This window comes from Camelus ferus, chromosome 5 (assembly GCF_009834535.1).
Source record: "Camelus ferus isolate YT-003-E chromosome 5, BCGSAC_Cfer_1.0, whole genome shotgun sequence".
Taxonomy (NCBI): domain Eukaryota; kingdom Metazoa; phylum Chordata; class Mammalia; order Artiodactyla; family Camelidae; genus Camelus; species Camelus ferus.
In genome coordinates, this window is record NC_045700.1 from 47,387,089 (window position 1) to 47,405,224 (window position 18,136).

Here is an 18,136-nt window from a genome sequence, read left to right on the forward strand (position 1 = left end):
AATTTTTTTTAAAAAAGCAATACTGGGGATTGAACCCAGGACCTCATTCATGTTAAGCATCCACTCTACCACTGAGCTATACCTACCTTCACCCCAGTGCCTTTTATGACCTAGTCTCCAACATCATGCCCCAGTATTTTCATCATATTCTGTTTGTCACTAAGCCCAGCCCACTGTTGAGGAGAGGAGCATTAAGTGCCAGTTCTTGAAGAAAGAGTACCAAAGAATCTGTGGACATATTTTTAAATTACTACACGGCTAATATTTCTTTAAGGCAGTTCAGAGAGCAAAGCTTTGTGAAAGGGCCCCTTGATTTAAGTTCCCCAGAAATGCTCGTAACTTCCCATCCATCTTTTGGGGGAGACTGCAAAGAACCCAACCCTCCAGAGGCTGTTTTGTGCCAGACACAACTTGCTTTTCTAATTGTGGATAGGAAGTGAACCTCCCTATACTCTTCCTTCCCCAGCAAACAGGCTTTGGCTCAGCTAGTGGTTAAAAGAGCTCGACAACCTGCGATCATAAATGTTGCAGAGCTATAGGAAGAGAGAAGAAGCTTGAAGTGGGTGTTATTTTCTCCCTCTGTGGTACCATGTAGAAATGGAAATGCCAAGTGGAATTGCCACAACTACACTGAGACATAGCCCCTGGGCCTGTCCATCTGGAGGTCAGCACTCCATAAAACCAACAGGGATATGCTAATTTGCCTTTTAATAGCAAATACTTCATTTGATAAAAATGTTTACTATACCATTCCTCTAAGTAACCAGTCCTACTAACATATCTAAACTATTTGTTTTAAAATTTGACCTACAGGGATGTATGAGAGATGCATCTGCAGAACTCTAGAAGCCGGTCAAAGTAATGCAGCTTCCAAAAGCATCTGGTTTACAGCCAGCAAGTAGTTTAAGCAGTGGAAGCACTGGGCTGATTCCAGGGCTGCCTTAGCTGACAGTCTGAAGAGAAACTGAGTGCACTGCAAGATGGAATCCATTCTGATCTTTCTTCGAATGCCTATTGTCCATTTTATCAAAGACATTCGATATTGACACAGTGCAGGCTATTGAGTCTCAATAAAATCTATTATTCACTTCTTTTACCTCATCTGCAGACTGTTGACATTTTCTTTTATTTCACCACTGATGTTTTTCTTCTGCACTGGAGATTTTAGCACTGATGTTGTTAATTGCTTATCACACAGCTGGCCCTGTTATGATGTTCTTGTGAATGTCCCTTCATTTTCCTGATGGTCCTGTGATCCAATCTACAATCCATTTAAAAACAAAGCATTCATGTGCCATTTTATGCTGTGGCTCTTTTGGAGTTCCATTTCAGCTTCATTAATATTGATGCTGTCTGTCTCCTTGCTTATTTCAGAAGATTCTTTGAAATTAATCTTCAGAATTCACTGTGATTTGTTGCTGTTTTGCCCGTCAGCCCCAGTACAGCTTGTCTCTCGTTAATTTTGTTTTTCTTTATTTTTACGCGTCTGCTATGACTGTTCTCCTACTTGTACTACTGGTGTGTGTCAGGTCCTTTATGGAATCCCAGTTTCGCCTCTGCCTTTCACTGTGATTTTCCATCATTAGGGACCTCTTGAATAAAAATGTAGCCCTTGTTTCTGACAGAGTCCATGTTCCTTTTCTTTCTGTGTGATTTTCCATCATTATGGTTCTTAAATTTCTTGAATAATGATACATACTATGAACAAATGGACAGAGCAGTAATGGCTTCATCAGTGTTTTCTAAAATGTATCTGCAGCTTTTAGAGCACACAGTGCCACAGCAGAATCTGTACTATGTATGTAAAAGAATTTTTAAAATAGATTTTTGTGGTCTGTTGGTGACAATGCTATGGTGCATTAATAATTCACATTCTTGCTTGTTAGAATGGCAGTTCCACAGAAGCTAGGTTGGAGAATAGCCTTAGGTCTGAGTGTCTTTGAGGAATATAGGTGCATTGCTATATCTGCTTCTTTCCCTCTGTAACATTTTCAAAAACAGCCAATATTTCCTTGAACAGGAATTCTAAGTTGGAAATTATACTAATTTCAAAAATGAGGTAGATGAAGCCAGACTTTACTCATTTGAGTTATTTTTCTCTGCTGAGTAATTTCATTGACCACTTCTGAATAAAATAGCTCCATACTTCTATTTACAAGTAGGCAAGGGAGCATTATAGGTGACAGAAGAACAGAATTCAAATTTAACAACTATAGTTGACTAAAGCCAAGTCAATAAGTGCCAAGAAATAAGAGGGTAAAGCTGAAAATACTGGTTATCCAATCATTGCTGTAAAACCATGGAGAGAAAGTAATACTAAAATCAGACGATAAAATATACTGTTCACTATTGGTTAAAAACTATCCTTGCTTCATGTTCAGAATACTAATTACCAACTGGAGAATTCAAACTCAACTTAAGCAATTTGTTTTTTGAAAATGCCCTGTAAGAAACTACCAAAACCTATAAATAGCTGATACTCCAGAGAGCTTTACAAATCTTTAATGCTAAAATGATTTCAAAGGACACCATCCATAAAGTGAAAAGACAGACCACAGAAGAGGAAAAAATATTTGCAAATCATTTATCTAATAGAGATTTAGTAATCAGAATATATAAAGAATTCTTGATACTCAACGATTTTAAACTCAATTTAAAATGAACAAAGGACTTCAGCAGACATTTTTCCAAAGAAAATATACAAATGGCCAGTAAGCATATGAATGATGCTCACGTCACGTCATTAGCCATTAGGAAAATACAGATCAAGACCACAGTGAGGTATCACTTCACACTCATTAGAATGCCTACAATGAGAAAGATTCACAGGTGTTGGCAAAGATATGGAGAAATTGGAGCCCTTGTACATTGATGATAAGAATGTAGAGTAGTGCAGCCACTTTGGAAAACTATCTGGAAGTTTTCTCAAATAGTTAAACAGAGTTATTAGATGACCTAGCAATTGCACTCCTAAATGTACACCAAAGAGAACTGAAACATTCTTACACAAAAACTTGTGCACAAATTGTTCATAGCAGCATTATTCATAATAGCCCCAAACTAAAAACAACTCAAATGTCCATTGACCAATGAATAGATATACAAAATGAGGTATATCCATACAATGGAATATTATTCAGCCATAAAAATGAATGAAATACTGCTTCATGCTAAAAACATGCGCAAATCTTTAAAACATTATGCTAAGTGAAAGAAGCCAGACACAAAAGGCTACATATTGTATGCTTCCATTGATATGAAATGTTCAGAATAGGCAAATCCATAGGGATGGAAGGTAGATTAGTGGTTGCCAGTGGTTGTCTTCCCCGAGGACACAGGGGAATGAGAAGTTACTGCTAATGGGCACAGAGTTTCTTTTTTGGAGTGATAAAAATGTTCTGTAATTATAAAATGGTAATGGTCACATAATCTTGTGAATATACCAAAAACCACTAAATTGTACACTTTAGAAGGGTGAATTTTATTTTTTTTCTTTGATTTTTCTTTTTGAATTCTTTATGAATTTTCTTTTTAAAAAGAAGAAGAAGAAAATGTCTGGGAAGTATCTTTATCAAGCAGAGTATTATGAGAACTGAAATATTCTATTGGTATTAGTAACATGGATTTTTAATTGTATTGAATAGAGGAGATTGTTTAAACCTGGGAAAATGTAACAGAATTGGGCATTGAGTGTAAATAAATACTTGGAGGCTGAATTCACATTGTCCTATGAAGATAATACTCTGGAAAAAATTCAATTTTTAAAGATCTGGGTGTTGGACATTACATTTTTGACATTTCATCAAGATATTTTGATATTTAGACCTTAATCTCTTTCCCAGCAGGATCCATTATTTGGTTCATCTTTTCAAGTACTATATATTCAATAAACATATGTGGAGTTATATGTGTTGACATAGTTATTGGCTCATCTACATAATATTGAGCTCCAATCACTACTCAAAGCAAGAAATCCTGGGAAAAGAAATGTTCACTTCTGAATCTAGAGTGTAATGATGCTACAAGAGCATTGAATGTCAAAATATATTTCAGAAATGTATTTCAGTTAAACTAAAAAAAATTCACTAAGTTCTGATCAGAGCTGATGACTTAGTTTACCTGAAGTATTCATATTCATAACTCATTTTTAGAGAATTCTTGGATCTAAATTTTGCTATAAATCAGACAAGTAATCAGAAAGTAGCAGATGCTGCCAGTTCATGGATGTCCTTTGAAGTCCCTAGGAATGCTCGAAATTCAATGTTACATTCTTCTCTTTCTGCTTCCAACAGACAAGGCCATCAAACTAGCAGAACAATTTCTGGCGAGCAGCTGAATTCTAGGGTTACCATCTGGGCTCAAGGATCTTGGCACAAGGTAATAGATTCCTGATCAAGGTACATCCAAATATCTAGCAGCTAGCTCCCCATATCATAATATCCTACTTTATTATGTCCTCTCACTGAGTCTGAAAGCCTGAAAACGAGTTCCATGTAGTACTGTTTACCTTACCACCATTTTTTCGTTCTTATTATGATTTATGGGCCACCTTTGGCCAACACAGCCTTGTTCCTTGAGAGAGCAATGTATGTAGAGAGTCTAAATACTTTATTGATTTACATGATGCTGGTCCTTTCATCTACCACAAAATAGGCTGCAGAAGGCCAGCAGCAAATTGCTGTTCTGTGCAGCACTTCAAAGGGGACAGGAGAGTTGGGTGCAACTTCCAGAAATTCAACAAAATTAATTTGTAGTATTCACCCATCATCAAATGGATTTTCTGGAATCATGTGGATATGATCTTTGTGACAGTAGAAAGAGGAAATAAGCAGGGAGCAATATATTTCCATTATTCTGTAAAAGAAAAGGCCTGCTGGAATAAGAAGGGCTGTAGAACAGCTGTTTTCTCTCCAGTTTTACACATAAAAGAATCCTATATGTAAAACACCTGTAGAGCATGGATTATTTAATGTGTTTACTCTAAGTCCACTACACAGTATATTGCTTATCCAGTCATAAGTCCGAGCAGACATTTGAAGCAAATGAAAGGCAAGCATTTGTAGACCTGGAATCTGAACACCACTGAACACATTTGGTAGCCCTGAAAATCCTGCCTCTTTGATATTGCCCATGGAGCATGAGTTAATTCTCTCCAAGCAATAGAATGAAGCCAGGTTGGAACAGGTTCAGGTTGGTGTATTCTGTTCTTCATAGAAATTTCCAGGACACAAGGAAGATTTTTTTTTCTTTTTTTCCTCTTTCTTTTTTTTAAGAATCCAACTGGATTTTATTTGACACAGAATACAATATGGCTGCAGGAATAGCAAAATGAAAAGACAAAGCAGAAAAGACGTGGTTCTATCTAATTTACAATAAGTAACAGGATGGCAAGTCATTAAATGAATAACAAAACAGTTGAGCTTGATGGAAGAATTCTCTTTTTCTGGTGCCCATACTTTTGGAATTCCCACTCTCGGTTTCCCAGCGGACACCCCTGTTGTGTTTTAAGCCCACAGGAGATGCAGTGGAGGTGCAAAGACGGGTACAGATGCCCCACGCAACAGCGTCCCCTCAGAAGTAGCAGACACCTGGTTAGCTCAACATTCTGTGCGAAGAGCCATAATGTGGTTCCTGCAGATGGCACAGTCGTCAACCACAATATCCCAGGCGCAGATTTTCCACTTTTTCATCCCATTTTTTCACTTCAAAGCACTTCTTGCCCACACCGCTGTTGGTGAGATTCAGGAATATCCACGACCATCGCTGCCACCATTTTGGAAATGCACCGTCTGTCTTCTGGCCACCACAAGAAAGATTTCTTAAATCGGTAGTTTTACCTAGACCAAGCAAGACTACACTCTCCCTGCAAGGGACTTAACCAAGGAACTAAAGCATCTACTGCAAAAGGAGAGAGAGAAAGATAACCCAGCCTTCCCCAAGGAGGCAGGCCCCTGTTCATTTGATTCCTTTCATTCCGTGAGTGAGGAGAAAGTACCCCAAAGGAGCAAAATATCTCAGTGTTTTGAGCAGAGGCATATGTCAGCTTCTGCATGAAAGCAAGGAGGAGAAGAAAATGCATGTCTTTAATCACAGTGACCCTGCCCACAGGTAACTGTGGTCTAATAAATTTCTTGACGTCTGACAAAGGTATCAACTTCGTCTCCATGGAGAAAGGGGCATGAGATTTCCCTTTCCCTTTTTTTAGTTTACAGAACACAAAACCTTTCTCTAAGAAACTAGCTTTCAGTGACTTTGGCTGACACAGCTCCCATCTCCATGCCTTGCTCCTGCAAGGTCTGAGTTGGATACTTGGTGAGGTACTCAGCAGTCAGACTGCTAACCTGAGCAAGATCTGGGCAGGCACCAACACTAGAACTGACAGAATTCTCTCTCTTCCCGGAACTGTCTACTGGTTTCTATCACAGGATATGGGCACAGTGCCCTAACTAGTGCCAACACCACTTAGCTTCTTGAGTTCTGCCTTTCCCTAATAGCCTAGAGACAAGAGAGAGAGTTCCCTCTCTGGTTTCAAAATTCCTTGGAGGAATTCTGTATTCACTGACTAATCATCTCTTTCATGTTGATGAAGATGGGGCCTTTAGCCTTGACCCTTTTTCACAGTTCCTTAAGGATTTCTGAAGCCCTTTTGCTGGTGAATTGTGAAGGCATTTAAGGAACATTTGCTTTTTCAGCAATTCCATTTATCTAAGTCCTCATAGCGTGAGTTCCATCTTGTGTCAGCATCCCACTAGGGGCAAGCAGAAGAATTTCTGACTCTTCAAGTTCAAAAGTTTATTCCTCTCTGTTGGGTCTTCCACTCAGTTGCTGGTTTTTTATCTTTTGGAAACCTCACACTCTCCCCTCATGTGCCTGGCAAAGATGAGAGACAAGTTCCAAACCCAATGAATAATCTCACCTTTATCTACTCAATCAGATCTGTCCATTATCCAAAATCTCTTTGATGACTCATCTCATCCGATGATAATGACAGTTTTCTCTCTAAAGGCAGCAGGGTGGGTTGGGATGGGGATAATTCTTTCACATGCACTAATAAAGAAAATTTGACAATAGTTATCAGGAAAACCATTATATCATAACAGAAACTGAAAAACAGGGTGGCATCAAGCTATAGACAAAAATTAAAGTCTTTGAAATTCTGGCAGAGTTCAGTCACTCTCAAAAAATATAAAACTTGACATCACACCAAAATTCTTGAATCACAAATAAAGACTTACAAAAAAAAGTATGGTAGCAGGACTCTTCAAAAACAGTTCCCTGCCGAAGACAAGTGTGTGGCATCAGCAGAACCAGCTAGCTCCTATATGATGAGCCAAAGTGAAGGTGTGGGGATGATTACAAGCCAGAAGAGTTGCTGGAAGGATATTCTCTGACATTCTGCTTCAAACAATGTGGCATCTCAGTGGAATATGGGAGAAAATCAATGACAGCTCTTCTCGAGAAAAGATTTTGAGTAGGGGACAAATTTTAAAGAACAGAGTTACAGACAGTAATAGGAACTGTGAATGGTGGTGGCTGCCATGCATTTTAGTAAGAACATGTGAGCCGTATGTGGGAAGAAATGCTTTAGAGCACTGCTGTTATTGGAGAAGAGTCACTGTCTTTGGCATAACTAGTTAGTGATTGATCCTGTTAAGGAGACTTTTCTCCCCCATCCATGTTTCCAACCAAAAAAATTAAAAATCAAAACCACACACACACACAATAGCACTGAGTAGCAATGGTTTGTATTTTACTAGAAGTCTCATGATTCTTAAATTGAAAGTACAGTGATAACATTTGAAAGGATGTTATATAAACCATCAGGTTGGTCTTATTTGAATGATCAGAGCAGAACAGTCTGTTGAATTATTTCTTCATCAGATGCATCCCATTTAGTAATGGTGGAAGATAGCATTATTGTTCTCAATTATTCACCACACTTCCTGTAAGAGAATTATGTATCCTACACAGTTTCATGTGGCTTGCAGTCCCTTCGTATAGGAGGCACGGACTTTCTTACTTTATTAACATTGAGTTTAACCATGTGATTTGCTTTGGCCAATGAAATGTGAGGTGTAATCAACATGTACCATCTAAAAAGAGACTCAAGTGCTGTTGCCTGGTCCAATTATTACACTCCCTTCCCTTCACCACAATGATGAGTGTCCTAAATAGGTGTTGTTTCTTCAGCCTGGATTCTGAAATAAACATGCATTGAACACAGCCACAGATGATATGTTCCGTGAGTGAGAAATAAACCTTTGTTGCTGTAAGCCTGAGACATCTGTGCGTGTTTCTTATTGCGGTATAAACTAGTAGAAGCTCATTCATACAATAACCAGGCAGATTAGTACAGTAGTTATCCATTAACAGCATTTGTCAACTATGCAAATTTTCTTATAAAGTGCTAGGGTCAAATAGATTAGATAAAAACATGTTTCACAAAGAAATGTAATTGATGTTAATCTTTATTTTCTTCGCAGGACTTTTTCACTTAACTGGAAAGTTGATAACAGGTTGTAGAGTATAATATATCCAGCTTCTCCATTTTCATTAAAAAGATTTTCATTGTACTCAAGTCAGATTAAGACTGTTATCAACCTAATGTCTCTCCAAATAAAAACCATGTGCTACCTTTTAAGAGAATCCTCATTTTTGGTCAAAATAGTACTAATTTCTGGAATAATTGTATAGAATGAGAAATGAATTTATATTTTATGAGTTAGCTTAAATAATTCAATTGATCTGCAGCATTCCCAGCGGTATCAGAAGCAAAATCCTATGTCAGAACGGAGCACAAAAGCACTAGGAGCCAGACAGCATCTATGGGTTTTTATAGCTAATGAAGCTCCAGACCATAATTAGTTCCTCTCTCAGTTGTATTTTATCCTAAGAACACATTTTTTGATAATTTTTAGGCTTGATATCTTTAAGGCCAAATACTTCAACCTCAATTTTTGAAGAAAGAAATAATTCCAAGTTCTATATCTACACAATGTCAAAATAATTGATCAAATCAATGAAAATATTAGGCAAATCGGTTGTTTGATACAATGTTGGTACAAAGTAAGTCTTACTCCTGGCTTTGGTTTTATAGTTAGAAATATCTTTGTCTCCCTGTGGTTATAGAGATATATGCCATTTTCTTTGGGTTCTTATACTGGGGGTCAAATAAGAAGAGTTAAGGAAGAGCACCTAGGCCTGTGTAGGGGGCAGCTGCCTGCCCATTAGCTTCTTGGAGAGGCAGCACCACGAAGCCAGGTGGGGCTTTGCCATCTGAGTGTTCACATAGCTGTGTCCCTCTCAACTGCGGAGGGCCAACTTGCTGGAACCTTCCTGAACACCTGTTCCCCAATCTCAGCCTATGCTAGGCCAGGCCTGTGTGCAAAGCCTGCTGCACTGATGGCCTGGGGACCCAATGAAGGGGACACTCAAAGGGAGAATCAAACACTGACCTACATCACTGCTGAGGAAATCCATACCAAACCTGTTCAAATCAGTCTACACCTGCTTTCCTTTTCCTCAGGAAAGAAAATACTGGCTTTGAACTTACCAGTGGGAGACCTTGACTCAACCTCTAGGCCTCTACTGAGTTTAACATATTATTTAGACACAGAGCCCCTGGATCACCACCCCCAACCCCTCACCCTGCCACTGTTGCCTCCTCTCCAAGCAAATCAGCACTTTGTCCTATTGTTGTCATGCATTTTACTTCTATATATGTTGTAAGCTGCACACCTATGTTATTTTATTGTTGTTTAAACAATTATCTTCCTAAAAGATTGAAATAACAAGAAAAAATGTTACACATTTATCTATATCATTACCATTTCTTTTTTTTTGGACGTGGGGAATGCAAGGGCTGTGACTGCCTGGCCCCCTTCTCCCCCTCAATTATTACAAGTGTGATTTTGCCTTATTTTTACATATATTTTATTAATAGCATATATTAATTATTATAATATACATTATTACTATATTTATTATGTTTGAGAGGATTTGGAGAACACTTCAAACCGGCCTTTGGAACAAAGTGCGTTTTTGCTAAGTCCTGGCTTGGTGTCAACTTCTCTACGACAAATCTGGCTGGCCACCTGTTTTGTAAAGTTTTGTTGGCACACAGCCACACTCATTCATTTACATACGGAGTTGAGAGTTGTAACAGAAACACTATGACCCACAAACCTAAAATATTTACTATCTGGTCTTTTGCAGAAAAAGTCTGTTGGCCTCTGCTTTACGATATAACACCAACCTGCTTTAACATATTTACTGCAAATGAAAATTCGGTTACTTTTTTTAACTTAAGATAGTTAGGGGTTTCTGTACCCCCAAATGTACAATGCCATTTGTAGGGGTGGAGGGAACTTCTTCATTTGGGGGAGACTGAATAGCACAGTGTTCAACATATCTCCCACTGGCCTTGATGTCAGAGTGGGCTGGGTTTGAACCTGTGCTTTCTCACTTATAGCTGAGAGACCTTGATCAAGCTGACAAAGCTTCCTAACCTTTAACTTTTCTAAGCCTCAGTTATCTCATCCATAAAATAAGAATAATGATATCTTATATGGTAGGTGTAAGAATTAAATGACCTGCTATATGTAAACAGCTTAAAACCCAGAACATAGAAATTCATGTTGTTATTGGGCACCAGCAAACTTTGGAAAGCATAGAAAAATTAGATCTATGCCTGTTTTTATAACCTTCTAAATAATGTCCATTATCTGTTGCCAGCCTGCCCAGCTTAAAGCTTCTCTCCACTAAGTCCAATGAAATTCTCTTTTTCCTACTCAAGAGGTAAAACACTTTGAAGACTGTGTGTTTGATTAGTTGGGGACACTCCAAGGGGAAATCTCACTGAGGTATCCCTAGCAAAGCCTCATCCTTATTTTGCTAGACTGATTGAAAAAATAGCCTCAATTCTTTTCCAGGTGTTCATGCCTCTTATTATGTGACTTTGCATCTCATCTAGAGGTGGAATCTATTTTCCCTGCCTTCGAATCTCTCCTGGCCTCATTACTTGCAGTAGAATGTAGCAGAAGTGAATGTGCCGGTTCTGGGCTGAGGCCTCAAGAAGCATTACATGCTTCTGCTTGCTCTTTTGAACCCTGCCTTCACCACGATGACAAGACAGAATAGCCTGCTGGAGGTCGAGCATGCAGAGATGAGTCATCTCTTCCCAGGCCATCCTACTTCAATCAGCTCCCAGCTGACCTGCCAGCTGATCACAGACTCAAGTGGACCCAGCTGAGAGCAACCAAGCACAGCTCAGATCAGCAGAACTACCTAACCAACTTACAGATTCATGAGCAAAAATACATATTTATTGTACGCCAAAGTAAATTAATATTTGATCATTTCTGTCATTGTAATCTTGGCTGCTGAATGGCTGCTCTCTGCTACTGTTTGCTTGGGGAGTGTTCACCATACATATCTCACTTATCGAAGTACAATGATCATCTGAAAATATGGTCCTAACTCAACTCTGTTGTGTTAGGACATTGCTGAAATGATTGATCCAGATGTATACTCAGGTAGAGAATTTCCCATTCAAGACTTGGGCAAAATTCACAGCTCTTGGCTACATATATCAGGTTAACAGTAGTATTATGAGAACTCTTAAAGAAAACATTGTAAATAGTCATTCCATCTATGAGACCAATTCTCATAATAGGGACCATTAGAACCGAAATGTTTGCATGTCAAAGGACTTTTGAGTTTGCACTGGTTAGCCTTCTATTGGAAATAGTAGTTGACAGGCCAGAACTGAGTATGGCTAGAAAATGCACTGTTCCTTGAGACTGGGACAAGAAGTGACATGATTATATTATGGGCATGTTTTTCCCCAGGTAGTTAAAAAGGGAACAACATTCTTTCTGGGTCTCTGGTGTTTCCCTTGTGATTTTCAGGATGGCTATGCCCTTGCCTTTCCACTGTACTGACACTCTGCTACCCTGTGTCATTTTAAGCCAGTCATTTAACTACTCTGGGCCTCAGTTTCCTCGTATGTACTATGAAGTTATTGGTTAATTTCTCAGGTCTCTTCTATCCCATGTCAGTTGCAAACAGAAATTGTTTGCTTACCAATTTTTGTTCTCACTTATCAAACATTTATTTCATATGTATTATGTGCCAGGCATTTTACTAGTCACTAGAGATGTGGCAGTGAATAATGAGACATAGCCTCTGCCCTCACATTAATAATGATAACAAAAATGACAGCAAGCTTATCATTAACAATAACTGATACTATACTACATTATAGGTTCTGAAACACTTTCACTGGCATTTTTATATTTGACCTTCACTGCAGCACTGTTAAATGGTTAGGACAAGTTGTTATCATCTACATTTTACATATGAAGAAACTGAGACTCAGACATTAAGTAACTTGGCCATGGCTACAAGGAACTCAAATTATCATTAGGGTTTAGAAATTTCAATCCTGATTATTTACAAAAAAATTAATTTAATATGAGATGTTTCAAAACTTACTAAAAATTGTAGGATGATAAATCCCATGTACCTCTACCCTCAAATTTTGAATTAACAATATTTTGACCATACTTCCTTCCTCCCCCTTTTTTCTGTTGCAGAAGTATTTTAGGCAAATCCCAGACATCATGTTATTTCATCTCTTCATACTCAACATAAATCTTTAAAAATTAAGGGACTATGTTATTGTAATTATAATGCCATTTTCACACTTAACACCGATAATACTTTGTCTCATTTTTATATCATTTTTTATGTTTACTTGGAATAGAATGAAATTTAAAAATCATTTTGCTACTCAGTCACATACTGACTAGCCCAATGCAGTACATCTTGCCACAGCATGACAGTTTATTGGTTTCTGCATTATCCCTTCTCCCCCAACACATTTATTTTGTGGTAGAGAATACTATTTGCTCTCTAATGTCTCATTTCCCCTTTTTCCTTCATGGCCATAAGGAATAAAGACTGTATTTCCCAGGCTTCCTTGTAGCTAAATGTGGCTATGTGAGTAAATTCTACTGCATGAAATGCTAAGTGAAGTGTTAAATTAAGCTCCTGGGTGATGTTCATAAAGGGAAAGAGTATGTTTTCTTTGCCTTCGCTCCTTTCTGCTGACTATAAAGTAGAATCAGTAGCTAGAACTTAACATTTTGACCTACAAGGCTGTGTTCTAAGTAAAGTAGAAGAGACATCAAGAGAGTTGTCAGATGCCTGATGATCATGGAGCCACCATATCAGTTTAGAAGTAAACTTCTGTTTTGTAAGCTTTCAGCCAATGTTTTTTTATCTTGGTTACTGGTTGTTTTAACACAGGTATCCAGACAGATCCAAACTCCTGTACATTTCTGTGTGCTGCTTTCCCATTCCTCAATTACGGAGGAGCTAGCACACAGAAAAATGGGTTAGCTCTGAGCTAACGTCTCCAGAGCTAATATAACTAATAACTGAGGTGTATTCCAGTCAACTTAATGTTTTAAAGTGACAAATTGTCAACATCAAAAACTCCAGTCCTTTTGAGCCTGTCGTGATGTAATCAACATCTTTTCTGTCTTCTTAATTGAAAGGCTACCCAAACTTACCAATTGTTTGACTTCTTAAAAGAGGTGTTTTGTCCATAAAGTTTACAGAAAGAATTTGGAGAAAACTGGAAAAGGCCTGAACTATTGAATGAGTAACAAGCATTGAATACTGAAATCAAGCCCAGCCTGTGACCTGTCTCAGATCTCTGAAAATGCATCACTGATTTCAGAGCTAGTCTGGGTAAGCTATAGTGAGCTGTCACAGTCGATAAAGTCACTATCAGAAGATCACAGTATATGTACAGAAGTTCAGCTATTGTCAACAGTTCTACATTTAAAAGATTTCTTATGTAATTTTACAGCTGTTAAATCAACCCCTGATGACAAAGTGAAATAGGACCAGTATATTAAAGCATTTAAACATGGGTTTTTAATTTGTTAACCAAACATTAGGACATTTCCTCAGTCTCTTTTCATATTAAAAAAAAAAAGAATTGCAGTAACAAAGAAAAATATTAAACTTTCTTTCAAAGATGTAGGCTGTTTTCTAATATTCCAAGACTTTGCATTATGTAACAAAATAGAAGCTAATAGAAAGGAATGCACAACATAGTTCCCTATGCTATACAGAAGAAGTTTGTTTTTTACCTATTTTTATATATAGTGGCTAACATTTGCAAATCTCAAACTCCCAAGTTAAAAATATGGAACACTTCATGAATTTGCATGTCATCTTTGCACAGGGGCCTTGCTAATCTTCTCTGTATCGTTCCAATTTTAATATATGTCCTGCTGAAGTGAGCACTATCACATTTTATTTTAAAGAGATATGAATGATCAAGTTATTAGATCAATACCTTCATTGCAGTGTCTTGAGCCAAAAGAGCAACTCCAGTAGATACCGAAATTCTGGACTTGATATTGTTCATTTGCTGACAGGAAGTTTAAAGAATTGTAATGCACTTGCCCATTGTGCATATGAGAGCAAAATGTTAATCAAAACACTGCAAACTTCACACTTGCAAGAAATTAGTGGGAAATAATTCTTAATAAAGAAAATGTAGGAAATATGTAAAATCCTGCTTTACATCCCAGACTGACTTTATTACTTTTTAATGGATCACACAAAATATTTATTTCTCACTTCTATGAATTCCAAAATGGGTGTTCATTTTTGGTGGGCAGCTGCAGAGGAAAGACTTTAATTTTCAACTGTCACAGACAGTGGAAAATAGCTCTCAGATGTCATCTCTCTGCACTCTATTAGGGAGCTCTCTTTACATGTATATACATATATTATTGCAGACAGTATTTTCCAAGAGACTGAAACAGCATCTCATATCCTGAGTGTTCTTTTTACAATGTGATCTTAACATTACTCCCTTGGGGAGTTTATGTTCTTTCTCCTCAAACCTGGGTGAATATTTGTGACTGCTCCAATCAAGAGATCACAAAACTACCATGCTGTTTCATCTTGCTCCCTTGAGACACTTGGTCTAAGAATTCACATGCATGCTGTGAGAAAGTCCAAACTAGCCCATGTGGAGAGACCATGGGGAGAAACCACATATATATGTTCTGCCCAGCATCCACTGCCAGACATGTAAATGAAGACTCATCAAGATGATTCCAGCCCCTGATGGTTGAGTCACCCCCAGCCTTTGAGTCTTCTCAACTGAGGCTTCAAATATGGTGGAGTGGAGACAAGTCATCCATACCCACTGTACTCTATCTGAATTCCTGACTGGCTGGGTAGGGGAGAAGTTAGATGTTGGTTAAAAGATATAAACTTCTAAGTCATAAAGTGAATAAGTTCTGGGGATCTAATGATACACAGCATGGTGACTATAGTTAACAATACTGTATTGTATACTTGAATGTTGCTAAAAGAGTAAATCTTAAATGTTCTTACCATTACCACCACTACAATAATAAAGATGGTAATTATGTTATGTGATGTGATGGATGTGTTATCTAACCTTATTGTGGTAATCATTTCAAAATATCAAATCATCATGTTGTATACCTTACATTTATGTAATGTGTCAGTTATATCTCTAAAAAGCTGGGGGCGGGGTGCAGGGAAGAAGCAGTAGATTCCTTTAAAGATTCAGGTAGTTAAGAAAATGCCCGGACTGACACTGCTGTTTCTGCCTCTTTTTTTTTTTTTTTTTTTTTTTTTCTATTTTGACTTAGAGAGGAATGCAAATATGTTTGCAAAATTTTTTGTTCAGGGCAGGTCTACTACAGAGAAATTACATTTTCTGCAAATAGAAGCAACATTCTCTCTTTCTTTTTTAACTTCTCACCCTGGCTCAAAATGTAATTCCTCAAGTTAAAATATTTTACCTAGGTAGGGCAATCTGAAATAAAATGGAAGGACTGGAACCTTCATTTTATTGACCCATTATATTGCAAAGGAGGACTTCCTGGACCAGGAGACTCATAAAAAGAGGCATCTTGCCAACAGGAGTAGAACTGCCCAGCACTTCTTTTGCTAAACCTTTTGATTTATCCACACTATAGCCCCAGGTCTTGAAACCAATCTCCCTTCTACTCAAAAGAAAGGATTTGGATATTCGTAACTTATCAAGTCAGTTTGTTTTCTGTTTTTGTTTTGTTTTGTTTTGTTTTTTTTTTTTTGTAAAGGAAAGGAATCTAGAGCTGTGTGCACAAGAATATTTGTGACTGCCCCATTCAAGAGATCACAAAAATATCATGCTCTTTCATCTTACTCTCTTGGGACACTTGCTTTGCAAGAGGAGGGGAATTGCAAGGGGAATTTTATTTAAAAGCATGTGAATATTCTCACAAATGCTCAGAGTCTTGTTGCTCCAAAGAGCCCTAATATACAGCCTTTTTCCTTGCTGATTCTTCCCTGCTTCACTTCCTTGAAATGCTAACACATGTCTTATCAAATCTATAAAACTCAATGCTATGTGCATCATCCCCTCCCTTATTCTCTCATCTGACTAACATCATTGCCTGCTTCGGCAACTGCCTACCTACCAGTTGTTTTCAGAAAGATTCTATAGTAGACCATTGGCTCTTCAACTCACTTTTTTTTTCCCCTCTTGCTAACTCTCAAGAGATTGTCTAATGCCCTTTAACCATCCCCCCTCTTTTTTGTTGTTGTTGTTTTTTGTTTGTTTGTTTTAATAAATGAAGCCTTTAGGTTTGTTTTAGTGTTTTTTCTCACCTAGAAACTCCACTGGCAGGTTGAGGCCCTTGTATGGTTTCCAGTGATAGATGCTGAATCCCATCCTTACTGGTATTTGCTCCTTGGAGGTGAAAAAATAAATGTTTTATAAAGCTCAAATTGGCCTTATCAAACAAAACATCTGCTAGATCAGTGAATGACTGGTGACAGCAGGAGACAGCAGTGCTGGCCTCTCCAATAGAAGTCACTGCAGTTAATGGAGGCTATTATGGGAAAATTCTGGCAAGAAGTTTTCTTTTTCTTTTTTTTTTTCTCCTCCAGACAGCTAAAATTTTTTAAAAGAAAAAATGTATTCAGTTGCTAGGGTAACTGTGGTTTCAAAACTACCGTAACAAAAGCCAGATATCACATATCAAACTACCAAATTGTTAATTTGACTGGTATTTTAAAATAACTACTTAAAAGAGATGTTTTCTCCTTATCTAACTATGGAGAACACAGACAAGAGGGAAATAGAAGGAAAAGAAAGGAAGAGAAGAGAGAAAAAGGAAACTGGTAGATTTGTTTAAGAAATGTTTTTGCTTTGCTAAATATTTGCTGGAAATAAAAATCTCTTCACCACGTTATAGATACATTTGCATGCAGGAAATACTTAGTCAGATCCAAAACATAAGGAGGATACTGGGGGTTTGGAGGGAGGGGATCCTGTTTTCAATTTCTCTTCCCAAATTCAAACTCTGCCTAGGTTTCAAGTGAATGGTTTTCTGTGAGCATTTAGTAAAGGAACTAGTTACTTAGAGGAGTCATGCATGTTCTGAAATCTTTTATGGGTGAGTGTGTTTTTCCTGTGTCTTGCTTTTCATCACTTGGTTTAAAGGGAATATAATAAAGTCATTAAGCACTTGGACTCCAGAGTCAGACATAGCTAGGACTGAATACTTTTTCCATCTCTTACTAAATTCCTTTATCCTCTCTGAGCTGGTTTCATCATTTATAAAAAGGATATGAGGACAAATGACTAGGTTACTTCAATAAATAAATTGCAAGGAAAGAAAAAGAGGGAGAGGGACCTTGATTAAGAGACATAAGAGACTAACTGTGTGGATATTGCTTAGATCTGATTTGGAAAAAAAGATTGTAAAAAATCATTTATGAGGTAACTGGAGAAACTTGAACACTGACTAGATGTTTGAGAATATTAAGGAATTATTTTAAATATATTTAGGCATTATAATAACATTGTATTGTGGTGTAGTTTTTTTTATAGAGTTATTGTCTTTTGATATTTAGATAATACTGGAATGTTTGTATTATGTCTGAAGTCTGAAGTTTGCTTTAAGATAAGGGATGAGGAAGTCAATGGGGTAGGAGTTAAACAAATTTGGCTATGAGCTGACAATTATTGATGCTGAGTGATCAACATAGAGGGGTTCATTATACTATTCTCTTCACTTTTAAA

The 18,136-nt window shown here is 37.5% G+C and overlaps 1 non-coding gene and 1 pseudogene across 1 annotated transcript; both read right to left on the reverse strand.

The window, feature by feature from the left end:
- Nucleotides 1-5,272: 5,272 nt before the first annotated feature.
- On the reverse strand, nucleotides 5,273-5,779 carry LOC102515464 (annotated as a pseudogene).
- Nucleotides 5,780-14,215: 8,436 nt separating this feature from the next.
- On the reverse strand, nucleotides 14,216-14,322 carry LOC116663928. The gene has a single exon (XR_004320284.1). It is a non-coding gene; the product is annotated as a U6 spliceosomal RNA (small nuclear RNA).
- Between the last annotated feature and the right edge of the window lie 3,814 nt (nucleotides 14,323-18,136).